Source organism: Bos mutus, chromosome 17 (genome assembly GCF_027580195.1).
Source record: "Bos mutus isolate GX-2022 chromosome 17, NWIPB_WYAK_1.1, whole genome shotgun sequence".
In the NCBI taxonomy this organism is placed as follows: Eukaryota; Metazoa; Chordata; class Mammalia; order Artiodactyla; family Bovidae; genus Bos; species Bos mutus.
Genome location: NC_091633.1, coordinates 23430984 through 23450012, shown reverse-complemented (window position 1 = coordinate 23450012; position 19029 = coordinate 23430984).

Below are 19029 nucleotides of genomic sequence, written 5' to 3'. Positions count from 1 at the left end.
TTATCTTGCATAGGGAATTAAAGGTTTACTGAACAGTGGGAAGGACAGGGCAAGTGAAGTTCCTATTGTTACGAAACCAAATTGGGGGCTGCTTGCTCATGCCGAGGAGAGTCAGTCTACTGACGTGGTGAAGGAAAGTACAGTATTTATTGCAGACACCAATCAAGGAGAATGGGCAGCTAATGCTCAAAAGACCTGAACTCCATGATGGCTTTCAGGGAAGGCTTTTTAAAGACAGTTGAGGGAGAGGGTTGTGGGATGCATAATCAGCTCAAGGACATTCTTCTGATTGGTTAGTGGTGAGGTAATTGGTAGTCAGCCAGTCAACTGGAACCAGCCTGGGGACTACATGCTGGTGGTCAGCAGATAGTTAACTTCTTCCACCTGGTGAGGGATCTTAGTTCAAGCAAAACAGCTCAAGGATATGGCTCAAAATACTATCTGTAGTCCTTGAAAAGGAACTAAATATTCTTTCTAGACTTCATTTAATCCATAAACTATCATTATTTTATCTTCCTTGACTATTTTCCTTTCTTTCTGCATTTTCTCACTTCTCTGATTAAATTTGTTCTTTGGACCTTGGGGAAGGCTTAAGAAGGTAAAGCTTTTCTATAAACAAGAGACAAGTCTGTCCCAGGAATGTCCCACAGGGTCCTGCTTAATTACACTATGTCACTGCCTACAACACCCAAGTATCTGATTCTCAGGAATAAACCAGAAGATGATGGAGGAACTTCATTTTTATCATCCATTATTATCCATCTGCTTTTCTGCACCTGCCACCAGAAAACAATGGCTTCCCATCTTTTCCACTTTTCAAATCTCATGCAAGTGCCTCTTAGAGGTGAATACTAATCAGAACTCTTCTGGCAGGGAGTCTAGACCATCTTCTGTAGAATTCTAGAGGTACTGAAAAAATGCTAAAGGTTACCTATCAGGACCAATCTCCTGCTGGAGTGCTTAAAAAATGTGAAAATTTTAGGAACTTCCCCTGCAGTTCAGTGATTGAGACTTCACTCTTACACTGCAGGGGACAAGGGTTTGATCCTTGGTCGGGAAACTAAGATCTAACATGCCATGTGGCACAGCCAAAAAGAATAAATAAAAAAAAAAGCCAAGTGCAGGAATTTCTTTATTTAAAAATATGAAAATTATGATACAGATCCACACGTCTTGAAATTATCACCAAATCTGGAGAACAGGTGATAGTAGGTGTTTTCTACCTCACAGGTGAGGTAGAAAAGGATGCTAAATGAGTCAGAGAAGATGCTTCACCAGACCCACAGGGGGTCTCTACCTGGGGAAGTAAGGCACCCTCAGGACTTCTGGAATTGAAGAAGTTGTTGATGGCTGTGCTCGGAGATGTTAGCGATCCTGGAGGGGAGACCCATGAACATAAAGACTTTTTTTGGCAAAATGCCCACAGCAGCCTTTTCAAGGAACCCTGGGGGAGGAGAAAGGCTTAATGATTGGGTAGTTTGTGGGAAATGCCATTTGAAGTGAAAAAGACATTTCACTTTGACCTCTTCCCTACAGTGTGGATAAAACTGCTGACATAAAAGGCAGTTTGGGGGTTAATATGTAATATTTGTTTTTCTCTTTCTGACTTACTTCACTCTGTATGACAGACTCTAGATCCATCCACATGTCTACAAATGACCCAATTTCATTCCTTTTTATGGATAAGTAATAGTCCATTGTATACATGTACCATGTATATTAACACATATATGTGAAATCTAGAACAATGGTACAGATGAACGTATTTGCAGGGCAGGAATAGAGACACAGACAGGTGGGACATGTGGATGTGGTGGGCAGGATGGGATGAGTTGGGAAGGTAGCATTAACATGTATACACTACCAGGCGTGAAATAAGTAGCTAGTAGGAAACTGCTATATAGAACAAGGAGCTCACCTCTGTGCTCTGTGATGAGCTAGAGGGGTAGGATAGGGAGCATGGGGTCCAAGAGGGCAGGGATATATGTATAGATGTAAAGCTGATTCAACGGCTTCCCAGGTGGCGCAATGGTAAAGAATCCACCTGCCAATGCAGGAGACACAAGAGATGCGGGTTCGATCCCTGAGTCGGGAAGATCCCCTGGAGGAGGAAATGGCAACCTGTTCCAGTATTCCTGCCTGGAGAATCCCATGAACAGAGGAGCCTGGTGGGCTACAGGCCATGGGACACAAAGAGTCAGACGTGACTGAGCACCAGCAACCCATAGCTGATTCACTTTGCTATGCGGTAGAAACTAACACAACATTGTAAAGCAACTATATCCCAATTTTTTAAAAAAGACAATTTGGGTGGAACAGAAGACTATGAAAAATAGGAATTTATTTGAACATATTAGAGAGTATTAGCATAAAATATCCTGTGATTTCAGACCTAAAGTTACCAATAGCATGGCTAAATTCCTACCATGGAACTGTAGCTTCCACAGACAGCATGCATTTCCACCTTAATTTAGGGCTGGGAAAGGAGTCTAACATAGGTTTACACCCCAAGGTTTTCTATTTTTTGTGATGGACATATTCTTAGACTTTTTTCCACATGGTGAGCCCTGGTTTTCTAGACTTATTTCCTTCCAGGAATAAGTTTTCTTGAAAGACAACTAATTTCCTTAGTCCCATTAATGTTTTGGGTTCATGCCTGGCCTAGGACTGGACTGGGTCAAGTTTCCAGTTGAACAGATCATGGAGGCAAAAGAATGAAATATACTAATTTCTTAGACCTGAGTCTCAGGCTGCTCTCTCTGAGTTGAGGAAGTCTTCAGGTCCACTGAAACACATGGTTAGACGGTGGGGAAGTCGGGGTGGGCATCCCCCAGGAAATTTGGGGTGCCAGTAGCAGAAGTAATAATAATGTTTCCTGAGCAGACAAAAACAATAGTGACATCATTGAAATTATTTTTTAGGATACATTTTTACAAGTGAAATATGGATGCAAAGTGTAAATACACTATTCATGTTTCTGATGTAATTGATCATTGTCCTTTGAAACAAAATGTGCCTCTTGATTTGGATACTAAACCTGGGTGACTTTTTTGGTGATATAAGATGATAAAGCCTTAAAAAGAAATGTATAAAATTATTTAGAGTATGCCAAGTTGAGTTTTGATAACTAAAGACTTTCTCTATAGGTGTTAGCCTGTTAGTTCATTATCTAATATTCAATTATAGCTAAAAGAGACCCTGATATTAACTTTCAGATAGAGACTGATAAAGTGTTAAAAAAAAAAAAAAAAAAAGAGGAGACAGAGAGAGAATGAATAGGAATAAACTGAGACGGATCATCTTTGGAGAAGCTGGAGCTTTCTCCTTGAACAGACATGCCTCTATCGCTCTGTGTGTGCATGTTAAGCTACTTCAGTCATGCCTGACTCTACGACCCTATGGACTGTAGCCCATATGTAGCCATAATCCTATGGCTCCTCTGGCCATAGGATTCTGCAAACAAGAATACTGAAATGGGTTGCCATACTCTCCTCCGGGGGATTTCCTGACCCAGGGATCAAATTACATCTCATGTCTCCTGCATTGGCAGGTAGGTTCTTCACCGCTAGCACCACCTGGGAAGCCCTTTTGCAGTTATCCATTCTAGCACTAATACTGGTCCAGGAAAATAGCCACAGTTTTCCATTCTCACTGGTGAGAAAATCAATATCAAGTTTTTAAAAACATTTTCTGAAAGGTAGCAATAAAGTCAAATAGAATAAAATTGAAACCAGAAGGGAATAAAAACATTCAAGATGATTGCTTCAATGTCAAATTTACCACAAGAAGAAATATCACCATGGATCCAAGATCAAATTAGGAAACTCTCTAGATCTTTCTGAATTTCCAAACCACCTTTCCACCCAGCCTATACTCTTAAATACTTTGAAATACCTCTGCTTTGAAAGATCTCTCAAAGAGTTCTTGCTGTCAACTCTCTCCTGGTAGGGACCTCTCTCAGTATGGGTCAGAAGAGACAAGAGGTGGTTCCCTGAGGGTAATTCTCAAGTCTACAAGTTCCTCTGCTCCGGAAGGGGGCGCTCCCGGTGCAATCTCTAAGCGTGATGGATGGTTCAGTACCTGCAGAATCCTGCTTGCTAATGGTACCTCCGCAGCTTCAATCACTGTCTGTCTTTTTCCCTCAGCCTGACCTTGAAACTTCTGCACAGCCACTGAAAGTGCATGCATGCATCACTTGGTCTCCATAGCAACTGCATCGGACCATCAGCAAAGCAAAAGGATTCAGTATCCATTTGTTTATGATGCTTTTACCTAGATGAGGATTTCTCAGTCTTCGTTGCATCGACATGATAGGCTGACAATTCTTTATTGTGGGGGCTGTCCTGTCCCCTGTAGGATGCTTAGCAGCATCCTTGGCCTCTACCCACCAGATGCCAGTAGCAGCCCTTAATTGTGACAAACTACATTATCTTCACGCATTGCTGAATGTCTCCTGGGAAAGACGTTGCTCCCACTTGAAAAACACTGAACTAAATCATGGAAACACGGGACCAAATTGGATATTGTTGTTTTAGTCGCTAAGTCATGTCTGACTCTTTTGTGACTCCGTGGACTGTAGCTTGCCAGGCTCCTCTGTCCACAGGATTTCCCAGACAAGAATACTGGAGTGAGTAGCCATTTCTTTCTTCAGGGGATCTTCCCAACTCAGGGATCAAACCCGTGTCTCTCGTATCAGCAGGTGGATTCTTTATTACTGAGCTACCTGGGAAGCCCAAATTGGATGAGGTTTCATATAATTTATAATTTCTTTTCAGTTTCAACATGAAATCATTCTAAATCTTGTCTGTTAATCACAGGGAAACCAGCAAGTATCTGCTTGGCCAGCGCTTTGTGAATATTGAGAAGTAACTCAAAACTCTCACCTCTGTGTGTCACTAATTGAGACAAGATATATACAATTTATACAGTATTTTAATGTTTTCTCTTTTATAAAAGAAGTGAGTGCCTCTCATAAATAATTTCCAAAAAACTTGAAATTTACTTTAAAAATGGCAAAGTAAAAAAATGCAAAGCATTCTTTGTTTTCCTGCAATAAGTATTCTCAGCATTCGTGTGTCCATCCTTCTAAACAAATTGAACATTTAAAAACTATAAATCAGGAGAAAACCCATTAAACCAGTTAAAATGTCTCCAAACAAGCTCTCCCTGCCAATATTCCAGACATGATAAGGCTGCCAGTTACAACGGGGGAAATAAAAGTATGAGCTATTTCCCTGAAGAACCAGTGACCAAAAAAATTTGTGTCAATTTCCAGTCACAAAATTAAGGATTCCATAATTATACCTATCAAAGGGTTTTAGAAAGAAGTGCACCACAATAATATCTGAAGTAAATAAAAAAGGTGAAATATGATCAAGAGACTGAAAAAACTCAGGGGGAAAAATTATCACTGCCTCATTCCCACTGGTTCATTTTCCTCCTGGCGTGGCTGAGATCTTAGTTCCAATGAGTGCTGTGGATGGAGAAAACAGACAGTGGACGCAAGGCTATAAAATCCAGCAGACAGACAGAAGGGGCCCCCATCACCATGTATTTTCCTAAATGAGCCAGTTCCCATCAGTCCTGACACTATAAAGGGCTCTGCAGTTGTAATTTGCCAGGAAGCATGAAAAACCCACAAAACACATGCATCCCTTCCAAGAAGCCACAGAGCAATGCATATCACATTTACATAAAAAACAGGGCCACTTGGACCTGTGTTCCATCGCACTCTGCAGAAGCTCAAATCACTGAGCAATAAGCAGCCTAATTTTCTATCAAAAGTAGTTTGCCTCACAGTCCAGTCTCAGTGAAACAAAGGATGTGTTCTTGAACCAAATTAAGGGTTTTGGCTGCTACTACTGAACCCTGGGAACAAAGGTCATTTATATTGGACTTCACTGGGTTTGGCTCATATCCTAAGGATGGAACCTGCAGTATTGATGAGATCCTCATAAAAGCCTGTGTGTGTTGTATTATTATCCTTTCTTGCAGACAAAATACTGATGCTTACACAGGAGGTAAATTCAATAACTGAGGCAGTCATGAAAACCAGAATACATCTGAAGCTTGCTCGTTCCAAATTCTGTGCTCCTAAACCCCACTATTGATACACTTAATTTTTAATTTAATTTTTACTTTATATTAGAGTATGGTTAGACTTCCCTGGTAGCTCAGTTGGTGAACAATCTGCCTGCAATGCAGGAGACCCTGGTTCGATTTCTGGGTCAGGAAGATCCCCTGGAGAAGGGATAGGCTACCCACTCCAGTATTCTTGGGCTTCCCTGGTGGTTCAGTCGGTAAAGAATCTGCCTGCAATGTGGGAGACCTGGGTTCAATCCCTGGGTTAGGAAAATCCCCTGGAAGAGGGCATGACAACCCACTCCAGTATTCTTGCCTGGAGAATCCCCATGGACAGAGGAGCCTGGCAGGTTGTAGTCCATGGGGTCACAAAAAGTCAGACACCACTGAGCTACTAAACACAGCAGAGAGTATATTTGATTTATAATGTGTTAGTTCAGGTGTCTAGCAAAGAGATTCAATGATACACACACACATACACACACATATTATATATATATATATCCTTTTTCAGATTATTTTCCCATGTAAGTTATTACAGAATATTGAGTAGATGTCCCTGTGGGATAAATTAGGAGTTTGGTATTAATATATACACACAAATATATAAAATAATTACTCAACAAGGGCCTACTGGATAACACAGGAAACTCTATTCAGCATTCTGATAATTGTGTTTACTCCCCCAAATTCCATTTATTGCACCAAATTTTCATTTTCTTATTTGGTGAATACAGTGTAAGCTACATCTTGATGTTCATTTGCATTTGAACGTTCTGATGAAAATGAGGACGGAATCTATGGGCATCAGGCTATTCTTTCAGAACAAAGGTTAGTAACTGGTGGCCAGCCTGCCACATGCCTCCTGCAAACACATTGTGTCTCGTGCACAGAATGTAGAAAAATGCTTCATCAGTATCCAGCATAGGAAAATAAAGCGATTTTATATAAAATTCTCAGTTTCTGGCTTTTTATGAAGCCTTGGTTGGTTTTGGAAATTCTGGAAACATTCTGACTTGGCAAAGACAACCTGAGGGTGAGGGATGCCTGTAGAGCTTTCTCCATCTACTCGCGCCCCTTCCTGTTCTAGCTCCCCGGTGCTGGTGGCTCTCATTTCAGAAGCTTCTCATCCTTCCCCTTGTAGGTCCAGGGGCACACGACTGAAAATAAAATAAAAATAATTTCTATCAGAGAAACAGACGAACTTGACTAAGGAAGGGGATAAAAATCAAAGCCATAATGAGCTGCTGTGTCATAAATGAGCATAAATTACTTTGTCAGGGCTATTTGCAATTTCACGTGACACAGAACCTTGTACTTAGGTCTATTTAATTATTCCATGCAGAGTTCCTTTTTCAATAAAGATTTCTCATCGTGGCCAAATAGCTCATTTAGAAGCTTCTGTTGTATATGAGATTCAAAACTAGCTATAAAAGGTTCATCATCATAGATTCAGAGGACAACTGTAGCCAAGGATCTAAAGATTGGAACATTTGTGCAGAGAAGTTCGAGAGTTTAGGAATAAAGCATAATGCCTATGACCTCCCTCCATGGTTGTAGAAATACTGAGTTTAATTCCAAATAGCATGCTGGTCAGGTCAGCATGCTCCTACCAGGAAAAATATAACAAACAAAACAAAATTTGGAAACAAAATGTACTGGCAAATTTTTGTAAGGGTTGAAAAATCCCTTCTGAGTGTTTTTGTTTCTTTGATTTGTTGGGTGTCTTTTTTTAAAGCATATAATTCACAGACATTTCCTTATGTGTAGTAAAAACCTATGACTCCTTTTAAAAAATGATCATGATGCCATTATTATTCTAAAATACAATAAAAATATGCCTTTAATATCATCAAATATCTAATCAATGTTCAAATTCCCTGCATGCCTGAACCTATTTTTAAATCTTTAATAGATCATGAGTAGATGCTGCATTTTTTTCCCCATACATGAGTATGGCCGTTTTTAATCCACTTTCTTTCCACAAAACTTAGAAAATCCTGAAATTACATCCATCTTTGCTGTATTATACACAGATGCTCATTCTATCATGACAGTGGAGCTTGGTTTCCCGTAGGAATCAAGCTAGATAACTAAACTGTGTAGACAAACAAGGCTTAGCTTGATTTAAAATGAGAATTACATACCAGTCTCATGTAAATTTCCAGTACAGTAAGTCTCCTACATACAAACGTTCAAATTGCAAACTTTCAAAGATGCGAACATGTGTTCCATCAGTCTCAGGCATGAGTGAAATTGCAGCTTGCCCTCTGTCTCCTATTGCTGACGATCCTTCAGCTCTACCATCTCTGCCTCCTCTCCCTCCTCCATCAGTAACTCTTCTTGCCTGTTCACTCGATGCCAGCCCCTGTATGCCAGCTGTTGTACTATACTTTGCAAGGTCCTGTACTGTAAAATTAAAATATATTTTCTTTACATTTTATTTGTTTTTAAATAAAGTATTTAAAACCTATTACAAGTGTAGTACTATATAGCAGATTATGTTAGTTGGATACTTAAGTTAACTTTGTTGGACTTATGAACAAATTGGACTTACAAATGCACTCTCTATAAAGAACTCATACATATGTAGGGGACTTGCTGTATTGGAATGGAAGAAATAAAATCTGCTTTTAAGAGAATGAAAGTAAATGCTAAGCTTTGAGCTGCCATAACAGAGATGTGAACTACAACCCCTGGGCTGAGAAAGTGACTTTAGCATCTTATTACTCTATAATATTCCCAAAGCATGCTGGGATTGTTTAACCAGCAACTGCTATCTCAGACGCAAACAGACAAAGCCCATGATCTTAAATATAGCTACGATGCTTCAGTTGTTTTCAAGAGCAATTGTCAAACAAAAGTTGTCCTGGGGGAATTCTTGGCAGAATGACAGATACCAGAAAGCCCACCCTGCTTCTGTGATGGAGGCTTCTCCACCTGTGGCTTCAGTAAACATCTTACATGCCTTCCTCCAAGCAAACGACATCTTATTAGAAGTAAAAATAAACACAAAAACATCATCAAACACTCTCTCTGTTTGACTACTTTGAAATTATGTGCTTCAAACCTGCTTCATAAGTGGTTTGTTTACATTTGGTTAAACAGTCAACACGCATACCCTCAACTCTGTTTCTGGAACAAACACCCAGTTTCTGCCCAACATTTGCTCTTCTTGTCCTCTTCCTGAAGCTTCTGCTTGGGTCTGTCTCCTTTGCACCCTCCTTCACAGAGGACAGGGTCCTCATACTACCTCTCAGAGGAGTCTTTCTGAACCTTGCTGTCTATGGTTTCCCTGCTGCTGCTGCTGCTGCTGCTAAATCGCTTCAGTCATGTCCGACTCTGTGCGACCCCATAGATGGCAGCCCACCAGGCTCCACCGTCCCTGGGATTCTCCAGGCAAGAACACTGGAGTGGGTTGCCATTTCCTTCTCCTATGCTCATTTAAATGAAATCTACCAAGGTACAGTTTGCATACAATACAACACATTCTTTTATTATTTTGTTATCTTTTGGGCCTGCCACATGACTTGTGGGAGCTTAGCTCTACAACTGGGGCTTGAAGCCAGGCCCTCTGCAGTGGGAGCATAGAGTCCTAACCACTGGACTGACAGGGAATTTCCTACAACACACTCATTAAAAAATTTTTTTAAATCATTTTACTTATTTATTTGGCTGTGTCAAGACGTGGGACATGTGTGACCTTTCCTTGTGGTGCATGGACTCTCTAGCTGTAGCATGAGGGCTCCAGAGTGTACAGGGTTCAGTAGTTGTAGCACATGGGCCCTCTAGTTGTGGCATGTAGGCTCCAGAGCACGTGGACTCAGTAGATGCAGAGTAAGGGCTCAGCTGCCCTGCGGCATGTGGGATCTTAGTTTCTGAACCAAGGACTGAACCCTTGTTCCCTGCATTGCAAGGCAGGTTCTTAATCATTGGACCACCAGGGAGGTCCCTACAACACACTCATTTACAGTGTACATTTCAGGTGGTTGAAAGGCCCCAAACAAGCACAACAAAATTACATATTTTTCTTCATCATCGAGAATTAATTATCCCCAAAAGCCTACAGTCTAAATCCTTATTTCCTGATTCCCAGAAAGTATAATGTTTTTCTCCAGATCATACAGTTTAATCTAAAAATTGAAAATATACACAAAGAGATTAAAAGTCACACACAAATCAAAAGTTTTAAAAATACAGCCATTAAATAATTTTACCCAGATGGGCCTCTGAACCATCCAATGCCCCCTCTTCTCTTGAGTTTACAGGCTTCCCCTTCTTCCTCTTCACCTCTCATTCTCCCACCTTTGAAGCCCTTCCTTCTAAGTCCCCTGCTGAGGCTGAAGGTGTGTCCTCCAATAAGGAGACAGAGAACAAAATAAGAGGTTAAAGCCACAAGCTCTGTCATTGCTGGGGGCATCCAGCCCAGAGGTCCCCATTTTAGAGGGCATGTTTTGCCTTTGCTGTTATTTTGGGCAGAGAATGGACCACTGAGGATTGAGCAGACTGGCACCCCCTGCAGACATGGGCAAGCAGAACTTGTGGGGAGGAAGCAGCAGTTATTCTTGTGTGTGGAGATGCCACATGCTCTGTTATTTGCTCCTGGAACCAGCTGCCATGCTGTGAGGAGGCCAAAGCAGCTGGGCTGGTAAGACCCTATGGAGCAGTAACGGGACCCTCTGCCGTCCCATACAGTTGTGGGTCAGGTCACATGACAATAGTGAACTTGACAGCCATGGGGTGTGTCCCCTTGAAAGTAGATTCCCTGCCCCCAGTCACAGCATCACAGCTGGACCCCACAAGCACTGGACTAAGCCACCCAATGACTGATGTTATTTTAGGCAATTATGCTTTGGGGGAGGGGATTATTACACAGGGATGGATAACTGGTAATTCACCAAATGTCTTGGGAGGAAAAGCAGCATAAAAAGGTGTGCTTATCAAATCAGATCTTCTCTTCTGGTTTTTCTTTATTCAAATTTTGGATTTGGAACAGCTCTTTAATATTTCTGGGCTTCCCTAAAGAGATGTTGCTCTTTGTGTATTTTTAAATAGATACTTAGTTTTTTTGCATTGGGAGAGTTGATAGACTATAAGTTGGTTTATCTTGGTTGGAAATGGAGATATGCTAGGCATGAAATTGCAGCCATGAAATTAAAAGATGCTTACTCCTTGGAAGGAAAGTTATGACCAACCTAGACAGTATATTAAAAAGAAGAGATATTACTTTGCCAACAAAGGTCCGTCTAGTCAAGGCTATGGTTTTTCCAGTGGTCATGTATGGATGTGAGAGTTGGGCTGTGAAGAAAGCTGAGCACCAAAGAATTGATGCTTTTGAACTGTGGTGTTGGAGAAGACTCTTGAGAGTCCCTTGGACTGCAAGGAGATCCAACCAGTCCATCCTAAAGGAGATCAGTCCTGGGTGTTCCTTGAAAGGACTGATGCTGAAGCTGAAACTCCAATACTTTGGCCACCTCATGCGAAGAGTTGACTCATTGGAAAAGACTCTGATGCTGGGAGGGATTGGGGGCAGGAGGAGAAGGGGATGACAGAGGATGAGATGGCTGGATGGCATCACTGACTTGATGGACGTGGGTTTGAGTGAACTCCAGGAGTTGGTGTTGGACAGGGATGGGGTCACAAAGAGCTGGACATGACTGAGCGAGTGAACTGAACTGAAGATTTTCTAAAAATTCCCCAAATTCTCACTCTTATTCCTCAAAATAAGAGTGGGCCTCCTATCTCTTAAACTATCTTAAAGCCATCTCCTATTTTTTGGGTCCTTGTTTCCATGTTTAGCAATAGACATCATATTGATTTCATTAAAAAAATTTAAAGGGCTTCCCTGGTGGCTCTGTGGTAAAGAATCCTACTGCCAGTGCAGGAGACATGTGATTGACCCCTGGTCCTGGAAGACCCCACAAGCTGTGGACTGGACCCCACAAGCACTGGACTAAGCCAGTGCATCACAACTATTGAGCATGTGGCTTAGAGCCTGTGAACCAGAATCACTGAAGCCCATGCACCCTAGAGCCTGCGCTCCTCAACAAGAGAAGCTGCCTCAATGAGAAGCCTGACCACTGAAACCAGATAGTAGCCCCACTCGCTGAAACTAGAGAAAATTCCATGCAGCAATGAAAATCCAGCACAGCCAAAAGTAAATAAATAAATACAATTTTTAAATTATTTAAGACATTTAAAATCTGGTTCACTTTTAACAGCTAAAAGAAAGTTCTAAAAAAAAAATGAGTAAGATCTATTCCTTATTCTCAGATATTTTTATTCAAGCTTGGGAGACAAAGATAACCCACACTAATGAAGCAGAGACTAACCCCAAACAATTATATTTGATTTAGAACACTATTATGTTGAGTGCAGAAACATATGCCAAAAACAATAAGTACGACGTCTACCATGGCTCACTGTGGAATTAGCCAAACTGTAACTGACAACCGCATTAGCAATTGCAAGTAAAATCTACTAGGAAAGCTGAAATGAAAATACATCTACAAACAACTTAATTTCACTCTTAGAACTTTGGTAATAGGGCACATATGCGCATTTTAAACACCACTGTGACTTTTATATAAATATAGAAGGTACTCTTTGAACTCATCATTTTGGTGGAAATAGGAAGTTTGCTTTAGAACTCTTAATTGCACAGGCTTTCATCTGATCCTGGAATAACTTTGAGGAATTAATTTTATAGTTTTGGTATAAATATCTTGGCTATTTGGGCCCACCAGAACCCTGGGTGACACATGGGGAGGGGACCAGCCTCTAAGATACCCTCAGAGATCCCCACCCCCTGGTACCCACACCCATGGATGATCCCCTCCCCTTCAGTATGAGCTGGATTTAGTGAATATCTTCCAACGACGGACTATGTCAAAGTGATGAGATGTCTCTTCTGAGATTAGGTTATAAAAAAGACTGCTGTAACTTGAAGCACATCCTCTTGCCTTCTCTGGAGGAAACCATATGCCAGAGACAGCTGGTAGAGCTTCAGTGACAGAGAACCAAGAGTTGGCAAGGACCATGTGTGTTAGCGCATAAGCTAAGTTTGGAGTCACTCTATTCCTGTCTCACATTTTAACGGCAACCTCATAAGATTTACTAAGACTACTGACTCACAAAAAAAATGGTGAGATAATAATTGTTTGTGGCTTTCAGCTGCCAAGTTTGGAAATTATTTTTGTTATACCACAATAAATATCTAATATACTGAGATATCTGCTTAGAGCAAAGGTTCTATGCTTTATGTTCAGTGATTTATAATTTATTTGAAACAGAAGGTTGACTTTGCTATTATCAGGAAAGATTTTGGGAAGGCTGAAATTTCACAACTGCCAAGGGCTTCCCTGGTGGTTCGGTCACTGAAGAATCCACCCACAATGCAACAGACCCACATTTGATCCCTCAGATGGGCAGATCCCCTGGAGAAGGAAACGGCATCCACTTCAGTATTCTTGCCTGGAAGAAAAATCCATGGACAGAGGACCCTGGTAGGCAACTGTCCATAGGGTTACAAGAGTCAGACACAGTGTAGCAACTAAACTGCCACCACCACCAAGATACACTGGAAAAGAGAAAAACAACAACAACAACAACAACAACAACAACCAACCTCTGTATAGAGAGGATGCTCCATTATAATCTCAATCACTGGTTCACAACCCTGGCTGAGCATCCAAAGTATCTGAGAAAGATGTGTTAGGTACATATTTATATATGATTCAGATTCATTGTTGGAGAAGGAAATGGCAACGCACTCCAGTGTTCTTGCCTAGAGAATCCCAGGGACGGGGGAGCCTGGTGGGCTGCCATCTATGGGGTCCCACAGAGTCGGACACGACTGACACAACTCAGCAGCAGCAGCAGATTCATTAGATGTCAGGTAAGATCCAAGAATCTGGATCATTAATAATAATATCAAATAACCTGCTGAATATTTCCCCAATAATAGTTTCAATCAGTCAGTCAGGTAGCCCCTTGATTGACAACAATGAGTTCACTGACCAGCTAGCTATACCATATGAATTTGTCCCCAGATTTACTTGATATATGGTAACTATAATATATGCTCATCAATTCAGTGAGAGATAGACCCTGTAATTCTCAGTAAAGAGAACTTTACTCCTTTCTTACTAAAGAATGCTCTTGCATTGACTTAACTTATAACTTACATGCTATTTGGGATAAACACATTATTAATTGCCTTCAATTAATGTTAGTTTTGGTCTTCCCTCGTGGTTCAGATGGTAAAGAATTTGCATGCAATCCAGGAGATCCGGGTTTTATCCCTGGGTTGGGCAGATCCCCTGTAGCAGGGAATGGCTACCCACTTCAGTATTCTTGCCTGGGAAATCCCATGGACAGAGGAATCTGCCATGCTACCCTCCATGGGTTGCAAAGAATAGAACACAGCTGAGTGACTTTCACTTTCAATGATCGTTTCAGACACCTGTGAGATCACCTGATATCATTAATTAAAGAAGAAATAAGAGAAAAAGAGGAGTGGGGGAGATAATGTTTAAGAAGGAAAAAAAAAAAGCCAAGAAGAGAAGAGAAGGGAGAAGAGGAAAAAAACAATAATGAGACATTTAACAAAGATTTAAGGGCTATTTCTTAGGATAAGACTCTAAAAATCAAGGACGTTAAATACTGTTGTAAATATTGTTTAACAAGCAATGTGGAAGTTATTGGGTTTTGATTCTGGAATACCCACCGGACTAGGGAATGACATAAGTGTCCTAAGTTTAAACAAATAGGCACTGATCATTTGGGATGAAAATTCTAGCCAAAACATCAAATACATGTTCTAAATATGCTTTATTTCAAGCAACTTGAAAGGTGTACTCTAGAATAATAAAGATTCAAAAATAATAAAGATGTTGCTGCCATATATATATATATATATATATATGATGTATTTAAATAAAATGATTTAGGAAATAGAATCAGAAAAGCAGTTTTTCCAACACCCTATATAACACTGGATTCAAGATGGGTTTAACTGTTAATATGTGTTGTAAGTAGATTATTGAATTTTTCATCCACACACCTAAAAGTTTATACATGCAAATTCATTTTTTCCCCTTCTCTTCTCTTCAAGGAAATATTCAACACACACTGAAATGTTTCCTGTGGGGCTATCAGTTAGCACAGACCTTAAGACTTAGTTACTACAGCATGATTAGGAAATGAGTTGCACAGTTAACAGAGAATTTGTTACTGCTAATGATCTCATTAGAAAATCGAGAGATTCTGACAATGAAGCAGAATCTGGTCTGGAATAAACTGCAACTCTCAGCCAGCAACAGAAGCCTTAAAGCAGTATCAGAAGAAAAATGTTATGAATGTAACGATTTTGCATGTTACCGTGGTCTACTTTGATTGTGGACATCTAGCAAGAAAATTGAGAGATCAGAGGATTGCAATAGGGGATCAACAAATAATTCCATCTATCCCCAGAGGAACACCTGTGAGCCTTGGAACTTAAAATGAACAAGGACCAAGAACAACTGTTTAGGTTGCTAAGGACCGTGGTTGCTGTTGTTTTGCTAAGTCGAGTCCAACACTTATGCGACCCCATGGACTGAAGCCTGCCAGACTCCTCTGTCCATGGGGTTCTCCAGGCAAGAATACTGGAGTGGGTTGCTATTTTTTCCAGGGGACCTTCCTGACGCAGGGATCGAACCCACATCTCCTATATTGGCAGGTGGATTCTTTATCACTGAGCCACCTGGGAAACCCTTGCTAAGGACTACAGACAACAAAATATAGCTGACGTAATAGTGGAGTAAGAAATAACATAACAGGAATTAAAAATATAGTTGCACTAACATTTCAGATTATTGAAATATTTTAAGTTAAACTCTGGGGGCACTGTCATCCACATGTTTGAGTTCTTTTTTTCCCCCTCCTATTCTTTTGAGAAATAGAATATGTGTCACACACATAGAAATACTTGCCTTGGGGTTATTGGTCACTGCTGGGGAGACTTTGAGACTCAGATGCTACCTGATGGGAAGACAAAATTAAACTACCAGTTCATATAAAGTGGCATGATGGTTTTAAGAGTTTTGGGGTTGATGAGCAATGGAGTTGCAAGAAACAACTGAGTTTATCAGTTTGAACAAGAGAGAGAAGTTGAGAGAGTTCCTACAAATAATTCAAGTATTATTTGAAGATCTTAGAAGAAATGATACCTCAAAAAGGATATAACTGTGAACATCAGGGACTACAAATGACCAGAAGAACTCAGAGTGTCTGATTTCTTTGTACTAAAACACACACAGCTACTAGAACCGGCCCACGGAATCCTAACTTGAGTTCCCCCAGATCCCAACTTTCTGTCCACTTGAATTTTATCTTCATTCTGTATATTAAGTAGAGCACACTGCTATTTTGAAGGGGTAATATTATTCCCAATAAGTATTTACAAATAATTTATAGGATCACCTGCTTTCAAAAATGCAGATTGAGCTATGGTTTGGTGAATGGAAGATTTTTTTTCTAAATTTTATCCTTCCTAATTGGATGGAAAAAAAGCACTGGTTTGCACAGTATAAAATTCCAGCTATAGAGATTTGCTTGTCTACTTTCCGATTGATGCAGATATGTTGGAACAAAGTAAGGCAGTTTTAAAGAAGACATTCATACTTTATGTACTCTCTAATCAAAGGTGGTGAATTAATTTTAACTAGTGCTTTTCCATAATGGATATTGGGTGGCAAGCATTCATAAATGATTAAAGGGGAAAGTGTATAAAAGATCATTTAAGGAATGAAAAAGAAGATGCTATCACTTCTGAGAAATAAGACATTGTAAGAGACATATTCAGTGGATTAAACTACCTCCAAAAGAAAATATGTTGGTTCTGAATTAATAATGAAAATGATTTTTCTTACTCTTCTCTGGCTCATCTTTAAGGATATTCTACTTCTCATTTGGCTGACAGAGATGAAAAGAATTACAGAACAAGCTAAGAACAGTCATTTCAAAGTAAATTGAGAATTCTTCCTCCTTATGGAAGTCTTTGCTCTTTTTTAAATATGCATTTTAAAAAGATACTAGTAACAAGCACATTATAATCACATTTTTCTTTTTCCTGAATCTATTCTTCGGCTCCCTTTGCATTTTTTACAACCGTTCAGTAGAAAGAAAAACAAATCCATGGACTTTGAAGTATTCCATTTCTTTATTTTGCTTTGAGAGAGGAAATTTGCACTATTTAAGTTGTGAAACTACTATCAAATATGGAACACACTTAAATTTTTTTAAGTTTTTGAGTGTTTTGTCCTAATTATAGAACAAAATGATCAGTGGATAAACTTGAAGTAAAAAATGATTTTATATGTGTGTGAATATATATAGATTACACATTATATATATAAAGTATATATACATGCATATATACACACACAAACACACACACACACATATATATATAGTTTCCCCAGTGGCTCAGTGGTAAAGAATCTGCCTGTAATGCAAGAGACATGGGTTCAGTTCCTGGGTGGGGAAGATCCCCCAGAGGAGGAAATGACAACCCAGTCCAATATTTCTGCCTGGAAAATTCCATGGACAGAGGAGCCTGGCGGGCTATAGTCCATGGGGTCACAAAGAATCGGACATGACTGAGTGACTGAGCACGCACACACACGCACACACACACACACATATGTATAGACATAAATGAATATATATATATGCACTGTATGTATATATATACATATATGTATACATATATATGCATGTTCATGTTCAGTTGCTTCAGTGATGTCTACTCTTTGCTACCCCACAGACTATAGCCTGCCAGGCTTCTCTGTCCATGGGATTTCCCCAGCAAAAATACTGGATTGGGTTGCCATTTCCTCCTCCAAGGGATCTTCCCAATCCAGGGATCAAACCCAAGTCTCCTGAGTCTCCTGTATTGGCAGACAGATTCTTTACCACTGAGCCATCTGGTAAGCCCTGCACACATACGCTCAGATAAGTAGAAATAAGAACAACTAGAAAAGCCAACCTTTCAGTATATTATTTATTAAAAAAATATTGGTTCTCGTGACAGTACATATTATGCATAATTTTGCATATTGCTAACAATCAAGACTACTTCTCAATCTTGAATTTTTCTATTTTAATTTTTGGGAGATGAGGACTACTGAGGTTAATTGATTAGAAAATATAATAGCTTGAACATTAATGGGATTTTTATATATTACAGACATTTTAATCTGTTTCTCTGTGAGAAAATCCAAACTCAGTTGTTTAAATTAATAACATTTATTTTCCCGGGAATATTCCTCATGCTCTGGGCTAGAAGGAACATGCTGATCTCTGCCTTACTTGGCATCAGACAGGCCAGCTGAAGCCTGGGATGGAGTCATGTGAAGGCAGCTCACACACATCTGAGGAGTATGAGGGTCTCCCACTGGGTCCTCACTGGATCTTTCCATGTGGCTGCTTGCTTTCTTCAAAGTATCGTGGCTGGATTCAAAAGTGGGAGAGTCCCAGGAGGGCCAAGAAGACATTGTGTTGTCTTTTCTATCCTTACATCAGAATGCCCACAGCCCAACTTCTGACACAGTCTTTTGTTCAAGCTAGTCACCAAAGACCACTTCATCCCAAAGGGAGAGGGGAAAAATAATCCAAATTTGGGAGAGGACACACTGTAGCCTTTTCTGGCAGATTCAGTCCACACACTAATAATTCCTGAGATTGTCAGTTTTAGCATTATCACATCATCAGAAATACTGTGTTTTGCCCGCATCATGTAATTTGTCCATCACAGTGATCATATAAGGGAGAACCTCTTATCACCCCCATCATCACAGATGAAGGAAGTACAGTTTGAAGAGGTGGGTGACATGACTGTGTTATACAGACAGTACAAGACAGAGCTGAGTTTGATACCAAAAATGTGAATGAGAAATTTGCATT